Source organism: Lytechinus pictus, chromosome 5 (assembly GCF_037042905.1).
Source record: "Lytechinus pictus isolate F3 Inbred chromosome 5, Lp3.0, whole genome shotgun sequence".
NCBI classification, from domain to species: Eukaryota; Metazoa; Echinodermata; class Echinoidea; order Temnopleuroida; family Toxopneustidae; genus Lytechinus; species Lytechinus pictus.
Genome location: NC_087249.1, coordinates 9,295,758 through 9,321,964, shown reverse-complemented (window position 1 = coordinate 9,321,964; position 26,207 = coordinate 9,295,758).

Genomic DNA, 26,207 nt, shown 5'->3' with positions numbered 1-26,207 from the left:
TATAATGAAATATCGTAATACTATATGTATGTGTGTGTGTTTGTGTCTATCATGTTTACAAACACAATTCCTAACCTATATTATAAAAACAAAAGTACTGAGGAGTAAGTAACCATTAACAACATCTTTCTATACCAGGTAAGCTGTGGAGGTTCCTGACACTTCGTGTGGGGGCAGTGGGAGGGGCTTGTTGCCTGGAGCTGTCCACGCGCTGTCCCGTCTAGCCTCGACTTGGACAGAAAATCGATAAAACGATTTTATCGATTGAAACTGAATGTAACTACTAGTCTTGCTTACAGTCACTCTTATATAATCTATCCCATTTATAAAGTTGCATACAAATAATGAAAGTAGACAGTGGGCCAATTACATCGAATTTTCTTGGTGAAAGCTGATTCACAACTCTCGCACTCAAAATTTGTCCATTTCCTATTTTTATTATTATTTTTGTTTACTTTGACTATAATTTCACTCTTCAAAAAATAATTTAGTGGATTATTACAAACCTACCAGTTATTTTGTTTGAAGTTAAAATTTTCACAGCTATGGACAGTCTGAACTTTATATTTCAACCAACACCATTATTTTAACCATATTTTCAAGTTGTCTGGGTGCATCTTTGCACGTAAAACTAGGCCAAAAACTGTTTACTTAGTTACGTTAAGAAACAACGTACCTACATTTAATCAATATTATGGTATGCGCTATAATTTGTTAATAAGTATTGACATTTTGTTTATCCCCTTTTCATTCTGATAAAATGAAAAAGCATTTATTACTAGTAAATATTACACTTGCAAATTACATCACAGTCTTAGATTATTACTAGTTGTGGCGTTGGGTGTTGTGGCGTGCGCCTGTAATCCAAGCTATGTGGGGGAAGTTACAAATTGATGCAGAGGCTCGAGGTTCGAGCCCTGGCCACGTCTTTCGGATGGTGACGTTAAAGGTCGGTCCCAGACGTAAATAATCATATCTGATTGATACACGTCTAACAAAACTCAAATACACACTAGTACATGCACTCTAAAAATGAAATGATAAATCAACAATTGAGAGATTGACAACCTTTTCTTATGTTGCATTTACCACCTTAAATCGTTCAACCCGACACTTAAATTGTTGGATTCATAGTTTCATGCAAGGTTGAATATAACAATTTGAAAGGTTGTCACTCCTCCAGCCTTTCAATATATTGTTGATTTAACATTTCATTTTTTAGAGTGTAAAAAAAATAGAGCGACAAATATAATGTTTTTGATGAAGGACGTCTGCAAGCACAGACTAATCAAAATACCAGCATCACTTGGGCTCAGTGTAGTCATGGTATTACCAGTGCATGGGGTAGATGCACGGAGCATCTTTGTACAATACACCACATTGATTGTGGCGTTACGGGGGAGGCTGAGGGTATGAATCATAGTACGTGATGGAATATATACCCCACGGTGGATATTGTTCTATATGACACGATTGATAAGGATATAGTAAAAAAAATATATGAGACAAGCATTACACATCGTGTTTTCCCTAGCGATAGCGTAAACGACGCTATATTGTTAGGTGTGTGTCCAGGGGCCCGCCTTAAGTCATGAAAATTAAGTCACTAATTTCTTTATATTTTTTCATAAATGACCGAAGCGATTCATCATGATCATCTTTCAGTTTAAAACCCATGATGATGTTACGCAATATCGTTCCAGGGGCGGATTTTTTGTTTTGCTTTGTTTTTAACAGCACAATGACAATGAAGTTTATTTTAGTTTGTTTGTGAAATTGCTAAGCAACTTTCTGATGTTATCACAAGACTAAGGGGGTGTTGCAAGAAAATATTTGCGATCAATTGCAAATATTCTGTTGCAATTTTACAACTGATAGATCAGCGTTAGCTGTAGCAAATCAGATTAAACTTCTTGTTTCAAGGAGCAGATTAGCAAGCAATCACTAATTTGCAATCAACTGCAAGACATATGATTGATTTAGGGACCAAAAATAGACTTTCTTGCAACACCCCATAAGAGTGATGTTCAGTGGCATATCTTGAATCAAACGAGCCATTGACCTACAAAATAGTCCATGCACGAACAAGAGCTGAGAATAAAACAATAAATATCATAAAGAGATTAAGATATAATAAAAACACTGATCAGAGTGATTAGAGTATTCATGGCTTTATCATTTCATTTGTTTCATTAATTTTGTTGACATATATCCTTGTAGGGCAATGTGAATAGTTATCGAGGGTAATATTTTCATGGGGGTTAAGAGACCATAAAGATATCTAGGGTGTAATCACATTTATGAACATCTTCACATAGGGGTGTAACTCGTTTAGGATGGGTCAATGCAGTCATTACACCTCGTCTAATGGGACCAGACATAAACCCTGCTCTATTTACTCTGACTTAAATTTTTTATTTACCCCTGCAATCTTAAGTTTTAATGCTCTCTCTCTCTCTCTCTCTCTGTGCTTAGAGTAGATTATTTAAACTAGTGTTTACAGTTTACACTGTGTATGATGGTACGTGTAGCGTCTGGTGGAGTGTGTGTGTGGGAGGGGATGAGGGTGTGTGTGCGCGACAGTGTGCGTGCTTATCCCACTCCCTCCCTCTCTGACACGGCACATTCACGCATACTCTGACACTCACACCCTCGATACACACATCCACCCAGGCTCAGCATACACACACACACACTCCCACGCACAAATACACACTACGACCACGAACCCTCTCCTCTATATAGTCTCTCTTACCCTCCTCTTCATCCTATATAACGTACAGTTATAACTTCAATAACCTGTTAAAAAAAAGATAGACCCGTCGCCTCTATGATATGTACAAATAACCTCACTGAGAAGAGTGGCTGGTATCAATAATAAAAAAAATCATATTTTATATTCCCGTCGTTAAATGGGGATTTTCATCATTTATTCATGAAAATAAGGTTACCCACCTTGCAAAATACTCCTTTTGTAGGAACGACATTCATTGTGAGTTTACAGGACCTTTTCATGCAGGAAGAAAATTATATATATCTATATATATATATATAACGATATATATATATATATATATATATGTATGTGAGGGTGTGTGTGAGGGTGTGTGGTGTGTGGTGTGTGTGTATGTATGTATTTAAAATTCAGATTCAGATATTTTTATTGCCTATGATGCAATCAATTACAAATCGAAATTCAAAATTTTCGCACAAAATAATTTGGAATATATTATGATACACACAAAAATTACATGGTACATATAAATAAACATTATACAAATCAATAAACAAAGATAAAAGAAATTAAAATAAAGGGTGCATAAACTAAGCAATTCTTTTCAGATGCTCTAATTTTCAAAATATGACCCCCCCCCCCCAAAAAAAAAAAAAAAAAACAGCTAATATGATACTAATATGCATTCCCATTATATCTTGTATCTAGTACCTCAGAAAAGTAGAGCGGATTTCTGGCCATTTCTTTTTATTGCGAAATCTTTAAAAAAAATCACAGCATACACTAAACTTTAGATGCATTAAAATCACAATTTCCCAATCAGTTTGAGACCCTCCTAGCACGATTTAATCTTATGACGATAACCACATATCACTAAACCATTATTTAGTGGAGGTGCCGTGGCCGAGTGGTCTAAGGCGCCTGGCTATACATGGAAAGTCCGGGATTCGATCCCTGGCCGCTGCTCCTTTCTCCGTGAGAAAGGCATTCATTCGACAATGCTATTTTATCCTGCATTCAAATAAAATGCTATATGCATTCTTGGTAACTAGGTGTGTTATTGGAAATTAGAATGGGTATAGTGTCAAAAATCTGTTTATCTGACGGTAAATCGGATCGGGGTCGCCCTATAGCCACTAACCCGTCTCTGTGGTCTAGTGGTTAAGGCACCGGCGTTCCAAGCTGGGGGCCCGGCTTTTTTTTTCGGCATCACCAATTTTTCCAAAAGTGCAGATAGCTCTGAGGAACCTTGATTTAAGCTACGCCTACCATTGTTCTCTTCATCCATTTCTTTCACAAAATATTTAAATAAAAGAGTTGCCAAAGCTGTTGTCCATGTATAATTTCTCACATTTATATATATATATATATATATATATATATTCATTAAACCTGCTATTTTCCGTAAAAATTGTATATGAAAATCGACAGAAAACATTAACAGAACGACCTGTACTTCTTAACCACAACTCTCCCCATCCCTCCCCGAAAATGATATGAATAAATCAATAAATAAATGATATAACAGACGCATGGACTTGTGATATAAAGTCAACCTAAAGTGGATGATTAATTGTGACAATCATCATGCTTTTTAGTAGTTTTTACTCATGTGATTGTATGCATAGCGATCCCTCCTCAGGGCAGTTCTATACCTTTATGACTAAAATCCTCCCCGTGGTGAAAGTCATTATCATTCCTTTTGCCTATAATGCCACGTGAGAGTGGATTTTTTTCTTCATTTCACAACTGCTACGTGACTTTATAAGTTTTTGAATATTGCCCTGTCATAATCATCAAATATGTATGTGATTGGACATTTAATTATATTCTTGTTATACATGTATATTGTAAAACTAAACTGTTTTTTATCACTATTCCTAACGAATGTCTTTTTAGTATTGATTGAATGTATGTATGTAGGACTATAGAGCAATAAATACCCGTCATCAAGACCAACGTATTGAAATTTGAAAAAATTAAAGGAGAAAAATAGTTGATATTATTATTCACAATATCTATATCCTTTTCATTTGTAATGATTATCAACCTGTTTCATTTTTAATTCAGACAATATTCAGGTCTGAATTATGGAGTGTAGACCTGGCAGCCACCATTAATTATAAAACTATTTTAAATATTTGTATTTTCATCTGTAATGAAATAAATATCGGCTGAACAAAGTAACAGCTTTGCTCCTTTAAATCATCATCCTCTTCTTCTTTTCTGAGAGTGAGAGCTCGTGCTTAATAAATCACGTTCCAACGGAAAGTTCAACAAAATAATTAGAGCTGTTAGTACTTTGATCTCTAACAAGTCTGAGAGTGATAGATATATGTTTTTTGTGTATTTTTTTAAATATAATACGCATGCTAGTAGGTATACATAATGTTACACTCGTACAGCGCTGTGCACAGTTAACATTGTATTTCCGAACTAAAATTCAAAATACGCCCACGCATTTTCGGGTTCGTATGTAAGTAGGCCGCGATGCACACCGCCCCTCGCATACTCGATAACATATACAGGTGGGGTGCAGTGTGAGAGATGAAGTTCTGTAACCATGGATACGGCTGGATGTGAGAAAGCATGGCGAGGTGACAAGTGCAGACGACGGGTGACATTTTCACTCGATACCCTTGAGATCGTATCGAGTAAACAACGATGATGTTCGGTAGTCTGACTTTCTGCTAAGCGATATCGTTATTTCCCCCATCATATTTTTGTGGACGACATCATTTTGTTGTGGTCAAGGTGGAGGAATTGTTCTTTAAAAGTCAGATATTCATCAATAACCCGGGTGTTTACCCACTGAACGGAGTCTATTTATTAAATTAAAGTGGATTCTTGCACTGCAAAAACTCCGGTGTTGATTTAACACCAGCCCGGAATCTATATATGTCCACACCAGATAAGTATTGAAACAACACCAGTTTGGAATCAAACCGATGCTGTTTTAATACTAATTGGTGTTTTATAAACACCTATCTGGTGTTAGACCAAAACGAAACTGGTGTTGTTTAACACTTCTCTGGTGTGGACATATATAGATTCCGGGCTGGTGTTAAATCAACACCAGCGTTTTTGCAGTGTGCTTAATAAAAAAAAACTTAGATAATGTTCTGTATTTCCCACTAATCGCCTAACAGAAATAGAGTCATCTATGTTTCCCTAGCGACAAAAATGTCCAATGAAAGACGAAAAAGGATGTCTGTTCTGTAAAAGGTATTTCGCTCAGCCCACACTGTAAAAAACTGCGGTGTTAAAACTGACACCAGTTTGGGTCTATAGAGGACCACACCCTGAGGTGTTAAAATTACACACTAGAGATTGAACATAACACCAAAAAGTGTCAATGTAACAACCAAAGGTGTTGTAATAACACCTACAGGTGTTAAACTAACAATGTCAATTTAACACCGGAGTAAAATAACTGGTGTGGTCCTCTATGTACACCGATTAACACCACATTTTTTGCTGTGCAGGAGAAGTAATCATGTCAGATATATTTCAATCGCTTTTTAAGAAATCACGTGACAGCCAATTAAAATTTGACTCCTTAGGAAAACCAACGAGCGGATAATTCGCGCGTTTTAATCTGGATGATTATGATAGAGAGAGAGAGGGTGAGAGAGCGAATGAAATGTGCCTACAACAAAACGACCCCGAAATAAAGTAAGTCAAACCATGATCCATGGTTGAACAAATTTATAAGCATGCTAAACAACAAATTAAATTGGCCTGTAAGTCTTGATAAAAATGATTACGTACACAAATTTAAAAATAATTGTCGATAATAACGATGAATTCAAATATTAAGATGACGGATCAGGTTTTTCATGTTTTTTTTTAGTTGAACTTGATCATGCCTCACAGCGGGGGGGGGGGGGTAGAAAAACCGGGAATGACATGACTCTCTCTTCTTATTTATCATGTTTATTGGCAACACTTTCTTGAACGAATAACAAAAACGTCTCTGTTTAGTCTACAAGATTTCTAAAAATACCGTAGTTGGTGGATAATGTTGCATCATGTGATGTCCATGAGTCAATACGAGGGGAACGTTACCAGACAAAGGAACACGAAGAACATGGTGAGAGAATTATTGATGTCAGGTCACGTGATCGATGTAGAAGCCTGCAGGGGACGATTGCCTCAATGACTACGATGACGATGACGAAGATGATGATGAAAGAATATCAAAGATAGAAATATTCGTCATTTTCGGGTTATGCAATCTTATAGCTGGATGTTGGTGTCTGTATATTCCAGTAAATTTCCATGATGTTACTGTAAACATGGTTATCACTCTAAAATACATATGAGTCTACATCTTCATATCTTCATCTGATAGTAATGCACTCGTGATTAAATGGAACTTCCCTTCTAGCTATATATAATTATATTATATCTCTCTCTATCTATTTATCTTCTCCTTCTTTTCCCTTTCTCTTATACACACACATACACATCCCCTCTCCTTATCCACACACACACACACACACCCTCTCACACCTATACATTATCTCTTCCTCTCACTCCCTTCTTCCTCCACCCCCCCCCCTCTATCTCTCTCTCTCTTCGTCCCCCTCCACCACCTCTCACTCCCCTTCTTTTCATATTTCTTCTCCCTCTGCAAGTTTGATCATGCAGGTTCATCCTTCTTTGAATTAACTGACAACTGAACTTGTACTCAGAAGAACAACCATAAGACCTTTGATAAAAATTAGAAATTGCAATCACTCTTGGCATACCTATCAGATACAAAAAAGGAGTCTGTGTATGAACTCTTCAAAGATTTTTTTCCTGAAAGAACACCTCCTACTTCGGTGACTAATTTCCGCCACGTTTCTTTCTTTTCTAAATTATGGTGTTTTATAACACCCTATTATACGGCGTTGTAACGCCCTAAATAAATTGCGTTTTATCGCCGTATTAGGGCGTTAGGCAATATAATGCCGTGATTACGGCGTTATGTCGTCGTAATAGGACATTATAAATAACGCCGTAATACGTCGATAAAACACCGTAATATAGGCTGTTTTAACGCCGTATATAAGAAGAGTACAAAAAAGATGCGGAAATCAGCCACCGTACAATGCAAAAGTTAGAATGAAAATTGTTTTGTTGTAAGACAGTTATGTCAATGACAGAGTTTCAATATGTCAGTAAAAAAACAAACACTTGTTGTTGAAATAAATGTCATTGATAGACCTACATGCATAAAACTACCATTTACTTTTCCAATGCAGGACAATGGAAAGATAGATTTGATTTTTTTCTTCCAAAATGGTGTCGAATGTACATGCGATGGCATTGGCGAGTTGTTTTCCATTGTTTGACCGCCAAATGACCTTGCACAGACTGTAACCTGGGGGCTGAAACTTGACCGCTTGAGTGGAAAACGTGTCATCGTAAAAGGGGTCGTACTCCTGAAAAATTACAGGCATGACTCAGAGATGACCTCCGCAGCGAAGAAATCTAAAGGAAGAGAAAAAAAATAGAGAGGGGGGGGGGGTGATAGTTATAAAATGAAGAAAGGTAATTAAAGTAGAAAATGTATGAGAAAGAAACCGAATAGGTGGAAAGAGTGGCCTACAAATTCTATGAGGGAGGGGTCCTTGCGGGGATTTTGCTTCCCCCCCCCAAAAAAAAAAAGGAAAAATAAAGCAAAAATTGTGAAATATCGCTTGCCATGCTTGCGGCTTTTATAGACACTTTCCCTCATACGCCCGCGTTGTGCCACCCTCCCCAATTTTTAGGCTTATTACGCCACTGGAGTGGGGTGTTTGTGTGAGAGAGTTGATGGGGTCAGAAAGAGCACCCCCCCCCTATAGATGATGACTCAGGAGAGATGTAGGGGTGGAGTAGATCAATATCTAAAGTGTTACGACAGGCTTATCTTCCAAGCAATTTTCTTGGAAAGATGATGTCCTCAAGCATGAAAGGCACATCTAGAGTTTGCAGCTTGACCGAGGAATAACCTCGCCATCGTTCTATAATTACACCCCTTGCCCCCTTACTATCCCTCCCTCTCTATACCTCGCTCTCACTTTCTTTCTTTTCTGCCTACCTTTCCCTCTTCTTATTCCGAAATATTCTGCTCTCTCCCTTTCCCTCTTTCTCATCTCATTCCATCCCTAGGGCTTTTCAAGGATCCATCTCCTCAAAATCTCCGGCTGGTCAGTCGGACCCACCGAGGCGCGCGTTAGCCAAGAAATTAAAAACACCACACGACATCGACCAGCGCGGGAAAAGAAAGTAAGAGAAATAAGGAAATCTTGACATCACGAACTCTTCTATCGATTGCCATGCGCCGGTCGGTCATCGCCTTTGTCAAAGCTGAGATCGTCCCGTGGGGTAGAGAAGCTCGTGTAATGACAGGGGTGTCGCGGTAAGCATGTTGGACAGTAAGGATGGATCAACAGAAAGGATGGATTTCAATAAACAGCTATAGGCCTACTTAAAGGAGACGTTCACCCTAGAAAAAAAGTTTGTTGTAAAAATAGCAGAAAAAATAATAGAAATTATTGGTAAAGGTTTGAGGAAAATCCGTTAAAGATTAAGAGAGTTATTAGAATTTTGAGTTTGGATCTGTGACGTCATAAACGAGCAGCTGCCCAATATGTTATGTAATATAAAATACTTGAATTTCATTGTTTTAATGGTTCCTGATTACTTATTTTTGTTTCCTTTTCATGATCGGGTGTGCAATGAGTTGTCTATTGGTATACCAAAGGTACAGCAAAAAAAATAATTCAATTTTCTAAAAAAAAATAGCCATAAGCCATGATTTTTTTAACCATAAGCTATTAATGTACGAATGTTGCTTGCATATGACGTCACAAATCAAATAATTGGAATTCTAATAACTTTGTTATTCTTTGATGGGTTTTTCTCAAACCTTCAGCAATATTTTTTTTATATTATTTATTTTGCTATTTTTACAATAACCTTTTTGTCAGGGTGAACTTTCCCTTAATAGTCTTTGGAAGTAAAATGTCCCTCTTATCTAATTAACCCGATCAACCAGATATATATTTTTTACATTTTATATAGGGCCTAATATAATATTTCGTATTGTTCAATCTTTAATATCTTCTATAGGCTAAGATATTTTCCCTCTTGGTGGTGCATTTTCTTCTTCTTTTTTTATTCTCACTTTCGAATATTTTCAATTTTTCTTATAATTTCTCATTTATGTTCATCATCTACTCCACATTACGCTATGTTCATTTACAGTACACTATATACGGTCACAAATATTGGGCGAAGATTCCACACCCGTCCTGGGCATGCTGATGGAGGGTGACGAAACAAGATAAACATCTATATACCTGGGATTCGGACCCCGTACCTAATTAATTAGCCACATTACCTCAACACCTGATGCAGTCCCGCAGCTGACTTGATCCCAGGTCAGCCTCATTGTTTTAGAAAAAAAAAGTAATTTACACCTGTATATGGATTCGAATATCACATAAATACTTTCCCATATGCTCCGTTCTAGTCTTGTGTACATTACGCTGGGGAGACTATCCAAAAGGGCTTGGTGATATCAGTTACGTTTTGTTCTTAAAATAACACATTATGCAAATAAATGCCAGGTGCAGGCAATGTGGTAATAAATCTCCGAGGGCAGTGCAAAATGTTTTAAATAAGCTCGAGTTACTGTCATGAATAATATCTGAGTGATACACATCAGTAATACTCTTTATTAAATCAAAATGGAAGAAAATAAAATGCTTATGTGGATTGTATTGAGTTGAATTTGAGAAACAAAAGGAAAATGTTAATCATTTGATCAAAAGATGATAAATGCATAAGCAGATATTGTAGGCACACCTAGCCCCACCCCTTCCCTCCCCATCCTAACCCCCGGTTGTTGAAAGTGGTCTGCATTCCTGAATGGGACGGAAAGTCGCTTTTCTTCGTAATTCCTTTTGTTTGGCAATCAGTCATATATTTATTTTTTTGTTGGTATACAAACTACAGTCTTGTGGGCGCGTCGTGGATTAGTGGTTCCGACTCTCGCCTTTCAAACAGAGGGTCGTGGGTTCGAATCCTAGCCATGGCGTGTTTTCCTTCGGCAAGAAATTTCTCCACATTGTGCTGCACTAGACCCGGGTGAGGTGAATGGGTACCCGCAGGATTAATTCCTTGAATGCACTGAGCGCTGGTGATGGTAGCTCGAGCTAATTTTGGGGTAATGATAGCAGCGCTTTGTATCCTCAGGCAAAAAGCGCTTTATAAATCCAGCTATTATTATTACTATTAAAAAGGATTGGTCAAAACGACCATTCTCTTGGTTATGATTGTGTCCGACTGAGAAAAAAATGGTCAAAAGCAACGAAGTTATTGGTTAAAATCTACCAGGAATTTGGTTGATCTTGACACATTTTTCTCTGTCGGATACCAAGAGAATAGTCATTTTGACCAATCTTTTTTAGACTGTAGTGTGTTGTACATACATATAGGCATAAGGATAATAAATATTCGTATGTCTGATATTTTTTCTTTTTCTCCTTTTCACTAAATTCTGCACTTGTGCTAGACTTGTCCCGAGACATTCTTGGTCATCATTTAAATGACAAATAAATAATAATCGCCCCTTCTTCTAACTTCATTTGTTCGATTACACTTGACCCCAATATTAACGAAAACATCAAATATTTGCAGTATTATTCAGACTTTTGCAAACGCAGAGCATTTTAATACCACCTGTTAACCGATTAACGTGAACGGGTATAGTATGGGTACATCTGTTTCAAAGTCAATATTTTCAAGTCTCTCAAATTGTTTACCGTAAAGTCGTACGAGTAGGTCACATGATTATTTTTCACATTTTCATCCCATATGGTGTTTTTTTCCCAATAACACACAAACATCACATGATGCTTTGTAGGCTTTATAATGACTCGATATAAATTATGTATTTTTCTCCTAATCCAAGTAGAGTAGTGTGGCAAAAAGGGTCTTGCATAAACGAGAAAACGAAGTGAGTAAGCTTTCCAAACCAGCATTTTTAGTCATATTTTGTTTTAGTTTCGGCTTGTAAATGGTTATAATGGCAAGATATTTCAGAAAATTCGATGAAAATAATGATGGTGGAAAGACATAAATATAATGATTTCACAAGAAGGACGGCATTAATAAAAATCTATATAGGGGTGTGCATGCAGCCCCTAATTAACCACCAGTACGTCAATGCCCCCCCCCCCCCCGCATCCGCTCACATAAAGCGGGTGCCTGTATTGCTTATAAGCGAAATTTTGACAGAAATCGAAGTGTAAGAACTGCAATTCCCATGAAATTGATTATTTTGACTTAAATTCCTTATAGGTAGAACAATAATTAATATACCACTCTTAATTCATCAGAAAAAAATGGACACCCAACCCCTTGTTTCATCAGTGACTAACTAAACTACGCCATTTTATCCTTGGCCTTCTGACAAATCAATATAATTCTGTATATATTCACATGACTTTGATGTCGACGCACCTGCCTTCTTAACTTCTTTTTAGTTGCAGTCCTTTTATGATTTGTAATGTAAACAGATTTCCTTAGATCTCGAGCCGAAGCAAAAGTGGCGGGTATACCCTTGCCTATCGACTGAGATCTTATTGAAAAAAATAAAAACAATTGATTTTCTTAGAGAGATTTCCGCCTCTATATATATTTATTTGTTTTTGTTTGGGAAGGTATGAAAAAAAATATATATTCATCCTTCTTTACACCTGAAAGATAAAAGAAATAGTGCCACTCTTCAAACTTTTTCGAATATGTGAATAGTAAATGAAGAGTTTTTTTTTTCAATTGTGATTTTGGTTTAAAAACGCGACGAAGAAACCAATAATAGCCATAATGATACTACTACTACTACTAATAATAATAATAATAACAACAACAACAACAGTAATGATAATAATACATGTACTAATGATGATAATGATATTAGTTATAATAATAATAATAGAAATAATAACAAAAATGAGAAAAAGAACAAGAAAAAATAAACAAAAGAGCAAGAGGAGGAGGAGGAGAAGAAGACGAAGGGAAAGAAGAAGAAAGAATGAGGAGAATAGGAAAGAAGAGTAATAAATCGAGCTCGAGAGAAAAATTCGTTGACTAGCAAATGCTGTCTCCTCCTTTGAGAATATATGTTCCCTCATTCACGAAATGGTACGTAACGAAGATGGGTTGCCATGGTAACCAATGGCTATTGACGTTAACAAGATGGCTTCTTCGGGGGTATACTGATGCAGTTCTATATCGTGATTCTAATTTGTAGAATGGATCTATTAATAGCTCCATATTTGTAGTTCCATAAATCTTTTTATAATCCCTTCTCCAAGGTGATATGAGACTTTGTTGTAAATTATGCGCTTTTACGCATTAACTTTGGTTTTGTATTCAATTCTTCGATCATCATTGACACGTATTACAACATTTCGTTCGAATACGCCAAAGATGAACTTTAGAATCATGATATTGCAAACTTCATATGAATTATATTAGCGATCAGAGCTGACATTAGTAGCAACACAACACTGAATATTCTGTCAATTACAGGTTGATATATCAGTCAACCTAATATAGGTTAACAACAAATTTGAGGGTCGACTCTCTACTGCTGATGCAGCTGGCGTTGCTGTTCGAATACAACTGATGCCACCATTTTTTTAACTCTTCCTTCTCCACTTCTTCTCTTACCCTACTTTCAAATTCTCCTTCTCCTTCTTCTGCACCTCCTCGTTCATTTTCCTCTTCTTCTTTATTTGCTATTTTTTCTCCTTCTTCTTCTTCTTATTCTTCTAATTCTTCTCCTTCTTCTCCTTCTTATTCTTCTTCTCCTTCTTCTTCTTCTGATACTTTTTTTAAATTTAAATCTGTCACTTTCAACAAATTTTATCTTTCCTCTTCATTTCAAATTTTCTTTCCCCTATTTCATCTTACCTATAGTTCTAAACACCTCCCTATATACATCTCAGGCTCCCATCCACCTCTTTTCCCTCCAAAATCTGATTTCATCCCCATTTCATCTCTTGGCGACAAACGGAACGTTTTCGTTGTATACTCTGACATTTTCAGATGAATGCTAATAGCAGCCTGTAAAGACGAATGCTTCGGCCTGTGCTTTCTAATACAACCATTTTCCCCTTTGCTCGGATTATGGTTGACATTTCTGATTGTAAAAGGGGCGAATACCTCGGGCTTACTTTGTCGAATTTATTTGCCATCACAAGACATATTGAAGGGTTAAGCATAGGGTGAGGCTCCCAAAGGTCGAGGGTGTAGATCAAGGGATGGATACTCTGAAAACATGTCACTGTATAATCCTATTCGATCAATTTGAAAACAGAAAAAAGACTGTACAATATATCATGTTTGATAATATTTCTTTCTTATTTCTCTATATCATCATCGGTAATGGCATTGTCACCATCGACGTCGTCGTTGTTGTCATTATTATCATCATCATCATCATCATCATCATCATCATCATAGTCTTCATCATCATCCATCATCATCATAGTCTTCATCATCATCATCATCATTATAATCATCATCATCATCGTCATCATTGTCATCTTCATTGTCATCATCATCATCATCATCATCATCATTATCATTATCATCATCATCATTGTCATCATCATATTATTATCATTATTGTATAGAAATATTTACATGGAATTTTCATAGCTTTGGCAAGGCGTTAATCCACACTTTGCCACTCTCGACCCAGGTGCTAAATGGGTACCCGGTAGGATGTGAAAGTCATTGCAGCTTGTCCAGTACTGTGTGCGCCTCACCGGCGACTGACTGGAATACTCCCCAGGGAGTGGAGGATGTGCACACATTGTGTGCAGAAATGACTGATTGAATCCGATGACCGGGGTAATAATATATCTGTAAAGCGCTTAGACACGTCGTTCCGATGTATTAAGCGCTATATAAAAAACGGATTATTATTATTATTATTATTATTATAGCTGTGTAAAACAAATGAATACATAAATAAAATGAATGAATAAATATATATATAATATATGAAATACAAGCAAAATAGCATAATTGCACAGATACTGTGGAAAAACACCATAAATAATTGAATCCACTCAATGTTCACTGCGCAGTTGTATTGATGGAAAATGCAAAAAAAAACCATAATGGAACAGAATTATTATAAACAAGATGAATCACAGAACAGAAAAGGCACGTTTCAAGCCAGCCCCATGTCCGTTGCCATGTGGGTGTATTAGATACGCATCGATTATTAACAATATCGAGGTAAACGTTGAGATCAGTAAAAGGGCTAATGTTCATTAGTCCCACTTTGCATGAGCAGTGGAAAGCTATCTGTACAATTCATTTTAAAATTAGGAATTCTACGCATTGACTCTGATTATACAAGGGACCCTCGAAATTTCGAGACAATTGCTTTTTTATTTAAGAATTGAAATTTTAAATACAGATAAAAAAATATAAAACAGCAATTGCTCAAATGAAATTATTTTTAAAACCAATATTACAATAATCATACTACACTGGGAACTTTGTTTCTCAAGACCACGAAAATGGTTGATTTCTTTTAATTTTAATTGTCGTTTTATCCACGTATTGCTTTAGTCATTATGGTATAGATAATTATGGATACAGGTCATAAAAGAAAAAAATAGAACTGTTGTTTAACATACAAAATTTATTTTAAAAAAACCACACACACATTTACGCCTATATTATGTAGTGAGAACGGTGTCAAAATTGAACTGCGGTGTCAAACATGTAGTATGTCTGTTTGTATTTTTGGAGTGTAGTCCATTATGCCATACAGTTCGATGCTGATGGATGGAAATTGACCGCAAAATATCTCTCAAACTCATCCCAACATGCCCAATTCACGAACACATCTTGAAAAAGCTAACGTAAAGCACGAATTTGAAGATAAAGATATCAGTTTAAGGTGAAGATCAACTTATGATAAATTTTATCACCCGTTTATATCCGAGTATGAAATATCTATCTTTTCTACAATAAAAAGGAATGTAATTATTTTCTATCTTTACTCATACATTATGTGAATATCATGAATATGGCGAAACATTAAATCTATATATAGGCTTTAGAAGGGGAAACAAATCCAACTGAGTTATAGACAAGTCAATAATTTCAATCAATTTCCTTGTATGAATACGTGAAGTCCCAGCTATATATCTTTATGTAATAAAAATACTTCGATTTGGTTATGGTGCACGTTTGTTGCTGTTACTGACACCAAATCAATTTTTCATCATTAGGAAATTTTTCTCAAACCTCTTTTGGATACTTCGTTCCATGTTTGATATTACGTAATCATGCTACTAACAATCGGAATATTCACCTATTGTTCAGTCCCATGGTGCTTTAGTCCCTTAAAAAAACAGGATAGAATGAAGTCGATCTTTAAGATGAGGTATCTTTGAAAAAAATAAGAAATATCTTCAGACACGGCGTGGGAGGATGAGGGAGTCGAGACGGATCATGAAAACAAGCTGAATAATAAACGACGACTCAATGTTCCAGAAAGAATGTCGTCTGTTGAACAACATGTATGTTATCTTTTCATGAGTTTATTAAGTAAGAAAATATTGGTGGTTAAAATGATCACACAGGATGAATATTTGTTTGTGATGATAAAAGTGCTGTTGGTGATGTTTTCGGTAGTGATGACGATGACGGTGGTGTTGATAACACCGATGGTTAAATGATGATACTGATAATGATTATGGACTGGTGGTGTTGATAAAGATAATGATGATGAGGAAGAGGAAGATGATGGCGATGATAACGGTTGTGGCGAGGTATATTGGTAATGGCTTGGATAATGATTCAGATTCAGATTTATTTCCAACAGAAATTACATAAATATTGATACAAATCATTTTCATGCATTGTAACAAATATTAACGATACAAATCATTGTCATTATAATTATATTAAAAAACATAAATGATAATTAACATATAAAGATATATACAAAATATGATGCATTTTGTCGATAAATTATAATCTATAATTGAAAACAGAAAAAAGGGTATCTGTGGAAATGGGAGATTTACTCAAAAGCATAGCTTGTATAATGTGAACCTCACTAAAAGAAGAGAAAAGAGGGGGGGGGGAGACGCAATGGTTGCTATTTGCCTACGGATACTTACTGAATAGATTAAAAAGAACAAGATAACCCACAGAACAAGACAAAACGAAAAAAATGTAAAATAAAACAACAAAAAATAAATAACAGGACGACAAAAGAGGAAATAAACATAAATAGAAACAGGACGAATTGCGACCGAAAAGAGAGAATAACACAAAATGATAAAGACTATATAATAAAAGTAATTTGATGTCTGAGAGGAGATGATAAGGAGCGGGAATTAGTTATGAAGACCTCGGTATATAGGATGATGATGAGGAGGAGGAGGACGAAGAGGAGGAGGATAATGATGAAAATGATTATGCTGACGACAATGGCACTGATAATGATGTGAACTTGAGATGATCCTTTAAACGAAAAGTAGAGGTTTTGGTGATTTCTGTGAAGTTATTGTACATTAATGCGATCTCATCATTTAGTATTTATTTAAACTGTGACTGTGTTTCCCAAAGCTTGGCTGTGAAAAGCGCGCGAGCGGTGCATGTGTGTACGTGCGGGCGTGTGTGTAGGAGGGGGGGGGGTCACATTCAACATAACATATGGTCGATATCAAGAATCCAAAGAAGATAACGAAGGGATATTCAAATTCGTGTCCTGAATAGTCTAGTTGGGAGACAGGAAAAGAAGATGTCAATGACTTGGAGAAATAGGACAATGGGCTTAGGGTGAATTCAGGACGATATCACAGGACAGGAATATTATTGCAAAAGAAAGAGTGGGCGTTGAATTTTAACTTCATTCTTAATTTTTTTTAAGAAGACAAATTGGACTTTGTTGATCATGTTGATATGGAAACATCACGGCCCGTGCCAGCATAATTATGTATCAAAGCTAGAACTCATTATAAACCTAATCGAACTCATGAGGCAACATAATCCCCTCCACGACAAAAGCTTCGGAATGTGACTGTATTGATCGCAATGTAATAGATAATGTAATTATGCTGACATCACGTTACGTAACATTAAGGTTGTTGCAGTTGCTATATGTCGTTATGTACATTGGTTTGAAGATATTAGTGTAGATACAGTGTTGACCCAGTGGGTTCTATTTACAGAGAAATGTTTGCCGTAAGGTCGTGTTTGGTTATTTTTAGCATTATCATTCTTACGTAATAATATCGAACGATGGGTGTTGAGGGTTACGGTATCATAATATTTCCTCTATTTTCTTTATTGATATTTCATTCTAATTCACTTCTAGTAAGGCCGATGGTGTTTGTACCTTATATCTGTGCTTCCAGTGATCTTTAAATGGCAGAAGAAAAAAAAACATTTAGAGATTCGTTTTAAGGTAGGAGGAAGTGGTTGGGAGAAAAGGTTAAAGGTACATGGTCGGGGGAAAACAGATAATGTTCAATATTTTGTTATTAATCCATATGAAGGTTCTTGTTATTCAAATTCCGTTTAAGTCAATTAGTTATTTGCAAAGAAATAGCTAGAAGAAAGAAAATGGGGGGGGGGGTGTGATGGGGAGGGTGGAACTTACAAATCCAAATAAAAGAATGAGAAGAAAATAATGGAATGATAATTGCAGGAGGGATATTTGGGGGAACAGGAAAAGAAATTCGGAAGAAGGAAACAAAATATAATATAAGTAACATAGCAGAATGGGACTAAAGCGAGAAGCAAGTCATAGAAAGGGGAAGAGAGAGCGAGAGAGAGAGGGAGGGGGAGGGAGGGGTGGCGTAGGGAGGGAGGAAGAGATGGGGGAGAGAGAAATGGAGGGATGGGGGAGAGAGGGGGTGGGGAAGAAAGAATACTGTCAAGCTGGCTTATGAAAATAAATAGAAAGAAGAAAGAAAGAGGGAGAAAGAGGGGGTGGGTGTAACTTGCAAATCCAAATAAAAGACTAAGAAGAAAAATAATGGCATAATAATAGAGGGGCATTAGGGAGAATAGGAGAAAGAAAGTAGGGAGAATGAAACAAACAAAATATCATATACACAACCAATAACAGTATGGGACTGTAGAGAATCAAAATCAGAGAAAGGGAATAGAGACATAGAGAGAGAAGGAGGGGGGTGGAACTTTTCTTACCCGAGGGTGTGATTTTGTTTACATGCCCGACAGATTGAAGCAACTGCACCTGACCAAAGGCACGTATTGCTTCTATTTTTGTCTATTGTTTGCAATGGCATGATGGGAAATAGGTCCTTATAGTGAATGAGGGGAGACTGATATACAACTACATGTGAGAGATGAATACCCAAAATAGCAATGGATGTCAAATGACGTCATTGCGAATCTGTATGCGATCTAAAGTAGATGAGAACGTAGTTTAGATTCTTCTCGATCATTTCCATACTCTCTATCTCTCTCTCTGACTTATTTCCTCTCCTTTATATTCCTCTCTCCCCCACTATCTCCTTCTCACTCTTGCTCTCTTTATATCACACACATTCCACCCTTTTCCCTTTCTTTCTTCCTCCCACCCCCTCTCTCTCTCTCTCGCATATGGTTCTTTATTATTTCATCCAATTTCCATTAAAGGGCCCTTTTTGTTGTTTTTATCTATTCAATTTCTGATAATTCTTTCATTTTCTCATTGTCGTAATATTCTCTTGGCAGTTTTTTGTCATCTTTGCATGCTCGCATGTATGCTCTCCCATTATAATTACAAAGATATTTTTCCATTATATGTTACAAATTCTTTCAATGTAAACCCCCCCCCCCCCATTGTCCCTGTTCGGAAATTATTAATCATTTAAAAGCCAGAAAGTTTCAGCCAATCTCTTGTAATAGTGATGGCATCTATATGCCCCACCGTGCGGAGAAACTCACTCTCAAAATATCTTGAGTATATAACCCCACACGCATCTTGCTCCTAACACAACGCTGTATATCCCATCAGCCAAGGCGAATGCGTCAGATTCCGAAGAGTGCATGACCCTAGCCCAAAGGCTAAATATACCACAGTTATTTTGCTGTGAGTCTTACTCGTCTCCATACACATTGTTGATATATGAATCTCGCTGGGGGATTCCCCGTCACGTCAATGGCGATGTAACTTTCATCTCACTTTCATTTACAGAGGTTTCTTTTTTAATAATTAATGCGAATATGAAATCAAAGAATTAATTTCATATTTTGACATTAGCACCATGACGGATGAGACATCGAAATCAAGTTTGGGATTTTATTTTACTAAAAAAAAAAAAATTGATTAGGCAAATTATCATTGACGAAGTCGATTAACCATGTTGAGTTACGTAATGCTGATAATATAACATTTTTAGGTTGATTGAGGTTAATTGAGTTGAAATAGCCCAATGACAATGGCGTTTTTAATACAAGAATATCAATATCGCTGAGAGTGAACGGTATCATTAATATACTTCACAGTAAAAACATTGTTTAAAGGTCAAGTCCACCCCAGAAAAATGTTGATAAATATAGAAAAATCAAACTGGCATGACGCTGAAAATTTCATCAAAATCGGATGTTAAATAAGAAAGTTACGACATTTTAAAGTTTCACTTATTTTTCACAAAACAGTGATATGCACAACTCAGTGACATGTAAATGAGACAGTCAATGATGTTCGTCACTCACTATTTCTTTTGTTTTTTATTGTTTGAATTATACAATATTTCATTTTTTACAGATTTGACAATAGGGACCAACTTGACTGAATCATATAGTTTTAAGCAATGCTAGTTCCACACGTTCATGGAGGAATCAATCGTTGTTTCACTTGACAATGAGGAGAAAATTAGAATATTTCATATTTCATGTAATAGAATACAAAAGAAAAAGTGAGTGGATGACGTCATTAGCATACCGACCAGGATGTGCGTATAAAGGCCACCGCATATGAGGCGCCGAATGTACCATTATTATATAGAACAATTATTTGTTATATAATCATTATTTATTAAATAATAACTATTATTTATATATAATTTACATTTTATTTGTAAATAACTACTATTATATAAAATATCATTTCTAATTATTTATATATAATTCCAAGTAATACTTCATTATTTGTAAATAATAATAGTTCGACATTCCATTATTTATAAATAATGATTATTTGTTTTTCATTATTTATAAATAATGATTATTTGTTTTTCATTATTTATAAATAATGATTATTTGTTTTTCATTATTTATAAATAATGATTATTTGTTTTTCATTATTTATAAATAATGATTATTTGTTTTTCATTATTTATAAATAATGATTATTTGTTTTTCATTATTTATAAATAATGATTATTTGTTTTTCATTATTTACAAATAATGATTATCTGTTTTTCATTATTTATAAATAATGATTATTTGTTTTTCATTATTTATAAATAATTTGTTGAGTTTTCCATTATTTATAAATAATGATTATTTGTTAAATAATGAAAACGTCTACTTCATTATTTATAAATAATTTTTTCGAGTGCACCATTATTCTCATTATTTATAAATAATCATTATTTAATGTTCGAGTTTTCCATTATTTATAAATAAAGATTATTTGTTAAATAATGAAATATCTACTTCATTATTTATAAATAATAATTTTGTTTCAATATCCCATTATTTATAAATAATCATTATTTATAAACAATTTTTACAGTTTGCCATTATATACAAATAATCATTATTTATATACAAATAACCATTATTTATTAAATAATGCCATTATTTATTAAATAATGCCATTATTTATTAAATAATGCCATTATTTATTAAATAATGGAAACTCGCTATAACATGCAAATGTGGGACCGCCCATGATATGAATATTCATGATGCGATTTCCTTTTTCGTGATTTTTCTTCACAAATTTTTGTCCATTTCCTCTTCATAATGACATTTCTTGAAGCAATTTTCTAGGGATATGGTCTGATTGTAATATTCTTCATTTTCTATATAACTTCGTCTTCGTAGAAATATCAAAAAGTGTAATTTTATACGATTTTTCCTACAGTTCACAATCCCCATAGGCGCGCGTGTACGGTAGGGACAACCGGTGAATCGACGGAGTGCTCTTCATCGAAATACTACGTTGGTTGGTCCCCGGAAGTGGCGGGCGGAATTTAGCCCGAATCCTCGATGGAAGTCGATCAAGTGCATATGAGCTGAGAGAGTGAAATATCAGTGTACTTGTACAGGCCCTTCTACTTTTTATAAATATTTCTTGTTGCTTTTTTTCCTGGTGTAGAAATAAGTTTCAGTTCTAATAATGCACTTCAAATACATTTTGGAGTGTCTGTTTGAGGCGTTTGGGGCGATTTCACCCTGGCCCCAAAATGCTCGCAACGACAATACGGGGGCATGATGACCCCTAATTTTTTAAAAACTTATTTTTCTATTGAAAATTATCACAAAATTCACCAAAAGTGTGCACGAAAGCCTTCGTATTTCACTTTTAAAACTCCAAAAAGTGCCCAAATGACAAGCTTGGTCGCTTCGCTGTGTCGCTTTCAACTTGAGAACGTTTACGCGTCTGCTTCGATCCCCCCCCCCCCCCCCTCCTCCGAAAGAAATTCTGTATACGGCCATGCTCTAAAGAGCCTGGCACATTGATTTATGTATACTTCATTTTCATTATTTTTATCTCATTATCATCATGGCCTTACGCAGAATTTTTTCCGGGGGGGGGGTGGGGGGAGCAGGACGCGCGTAAACTTTCTCATAAAAATCTTGAGAAAGCGAAGCGACCAAGCTTGTCATTTGAGCTTGGTCGCGTCGCTGTCTCGCTTTCAAGATTTTTTTGAGAAACTTTACGCGCGTCCTAGCTGCCCCCCCCCCCCCGGTAAAAATTCTGTGTAAGGCCATGATGATAATGTGATGAAAATAATGAAAATGAAAAGTACATATAAATCAATGTGCCATATGCTCTTTTGAGCATGGCTGTTCACAGAATTTCTTTCGGGGGGTGGGGGCAGACGCGTGTAAACGTTCTCAAGTTGAAAGCGAGACAGCGAAGCGACAAAGCTTGTCATTTGGGCTTGGTCCCGTGGCTGTCTCGCTTTCAAGATTTTTTTGAGAAACTTTATGCGCGTGATGCTCCGCGGCCCCGGCCCCCCTGGAAAAAATTCTGCGTAAGGCCATGTTGATAATGAGATAAAAATAATGAAAATGAAAGCATACATAAATCAATGTGCCAGGCTCTTTAGAGCATGGCCGTATACAGAATTTCTTTCGGAGGAGGGGGGGGGGGAGCAGACGCGTAAACGTTCTCAAGTTGAAAGCGACACAGCGAAGCGACCAAGCTTGTCATTTGGGCACTTTTCGGAGTTTTAAAAGTGAAATACGAAGGCTTTCGTGCACACTTTTGGTGAATTTTGTGATAATTTTCAATAGAAAAATAAGTTTTTAAAAATTTAGGGGTCATCATGCCCCCGTATTGTCGTTGCGAGCATTTTGGGGCCAGGGTGAAATCGCCCCAAACGCCTCAAACAGACACTCCAAAATGTATTTGAAGTGCATTATTAGAACTGAAACTTATCTCTACACCAGGAAAAATTAACTTAACAAAAAAAGCAACAAGAAATATTTATAAAAAGTAGAAGGGCCTGTACAAGTACACTGATATTTCACTCTCTCAGCTCATATGCACTTGACCGACTTCCATCGAGGATTCGGGCTAAATTCCGCCCGCCACTTCCGGGGACCAACCAACGTAGTATTTCGATGAAGAGCACTCCGTCGATTCACCGGTTGTCCCTACTGGTCCCTACCGTACACGCGCGCCTATGGGGATTGTGAACTGTAGGAAAAATCGTATAAAATTACACTTTTTGATATTTCTACGAAGACGAAGTTATATAGAAAATGAAGAATATTACAATCAGACCATATCCCTAGAAAATTGCTTCAAGAAATGTCATTATGAAGAGGAAATGGACAAAAATTTGTGAAGAAAAATCACGAAAAAGGAAATCGCATCATGAATATTCATATCATGGGCGGTCCCACATTTGCATGTTATAGCGAGTTTTCCATTATTTAATAAATAATGGCATTATTTAATAAATAATGGCATTATTTAATAAATAATGGCATTATTTAATAAATAATGGCATTATTTAATAAATAATGGTTATTTGTATATAAATAATGATTATTTGTATATAATGGCAAACTGTAAAAATTGTTTATAAATAATGATTATTTATAAATAATGGGATATTGAAACAAAATTATTATTTATAAATAATGAAGTAGATATTTCATTATTTAACAAATAATCTTTATTTATAAATAATGGAAAACTCGAACATTAAATAATGATTATTTATAAATAATGAGAATAATGGTGCACTCGAAAAAATTATTTATAAATAATGAAGTAGACGTTTTCATTATTTAACAAATAATCATTATTTATAAATAATGGAAAACTCAACAAATTATTTATAAATAATGAAAAACAAATAATCATTATTTATAAATAATGAAAAACAGATAATCATTATTTGTAAATAATGAAAAACAAATAATCATTATTTATAAATAATGAAAAACAAATAATCATTATTTATAAATAATGAAAAACAAATAATCATTATTTATAAATAATGAAAAACAAATAATCATTATTTATAAATAATGAAAAACAAATAATCATTATTTATAAATAATGAAAAACAAATAATCATTATTTATAAATAATGAAAAACAAGTAATCATTATTTATAAATAATGGAATGTCGAACTATTATTATTTACAAATAATGAAGTATTACTTGGAATTATATATAAATAATTAGAAATGATATTTTATATAATAGTAGTTATTTACAAATAAAATGTAAATTATATATAAATAATAGTTATTATTTAATAAATAATGATTATATAACAAATAATTGTTCTATATAATATTGGTACATTCGGCGCCTCATAACCGCACACCTTACGACCCGACTGGTCGGCGACTGGCTTGCGACTGAGAGAGGGGAGATGAATCGCAAGGTAGTCATAAGCCACGACACCGCACACCTTGCGATCCGATTTGCGACTCACGCATGCGCTTTTTGCTTTTTGGCATAACAACAAAGAGAATGCGTTTACTACTGCGTATGCGCGTTGTTTATCATATACGCGTCGTGCAACTCTGCTGTCTGATTGGCTGGAATTTGGATTGAGCTTGCGATCGAGTCATAAGGATTCGACATGTCAAATCCTTCCGATTTTCCTTGCGACTTGTCTTTGACCGGTCTGCGACTCGAAGCTGACAAGAGCTGTGACGTCACATCTCCCCTCACCCAGTCGCAAGCCAGTCGGCGACTGGTCGGGTCGTAAGGTGTGCGGTGGCCTTAACTGTTTAGTGAAATTAAGCAAAACTTTAAAATGTCATAACTTTCTTATTTTACATCCGATTTAGATGAAGTTTTCAGTGTTTTGCTTGTAGGATTTTTCTCTTTTTATTCATATCAACTTTTTGTTTGGGTGGACTTGTCCTTTAAGATTTTATATACTTGTTTACTATATGAACCTTACAGTAGTAATTGTTTAACAGTTTAAACAACTATATGCTTCATTATTTCAATGAGCATTATGTATCAGAAATTAGTCTTTGTTGTTGAAGATTTAATACACTTGTTTAAAGTGTTTAAACAACTACTGTAAGGTTCATATAGTAAACAGCGTTGTATAAAAAAATTAAAATTTACTGTTTTTAGATTTGAGTTGACGATTACATCGAAAATTAATGGTACATGATCAATAAAGATATCGACATTGTGTATTAATTTATTATTCACAATCTATTATATTTTCCTTACTGTTACTAATTGGCAAATATGACTAATGTATTTTATCAGAGCTCCACAGGGTTTAATTTCGTGGATTAATTCCCAGGTCTCGAGTCAACTCCGTTTCGGAGAAATGTTTCATTTCATTGCGCATGAATTTCACCAAGTATTACAAATCGAACCCGGGAGCATTAATTAGTTAAAAATTGAAGCCTGAAAGGGGGACTTCGTTGACGATAATTACATCTGTTTTCATGGTGATGAACTATCAATTTGATAATTGTTTTATTCAATGAATGAACAAATATGACAAGTACTCTGCATTGACTTAAACACGTTGGCTGTCGACAAGGTCACTGATGTCTAAGGGATTGAGTTTTAACTGTGGAACTTTGCCAAAAATCTTAGTAGGGCGAGGGGGGGGGGGGGCTTATGCTGTTAGTGCATGCAATGATGTTTCAAGAGGAAACCCTGAAAAATTCATTTCACAAGCGCCATTAAGCCCTACATAATTCACGCTAAGTTCCCTCTAATGTACACTTTAAAAATAAAATACTTAGAAGAGT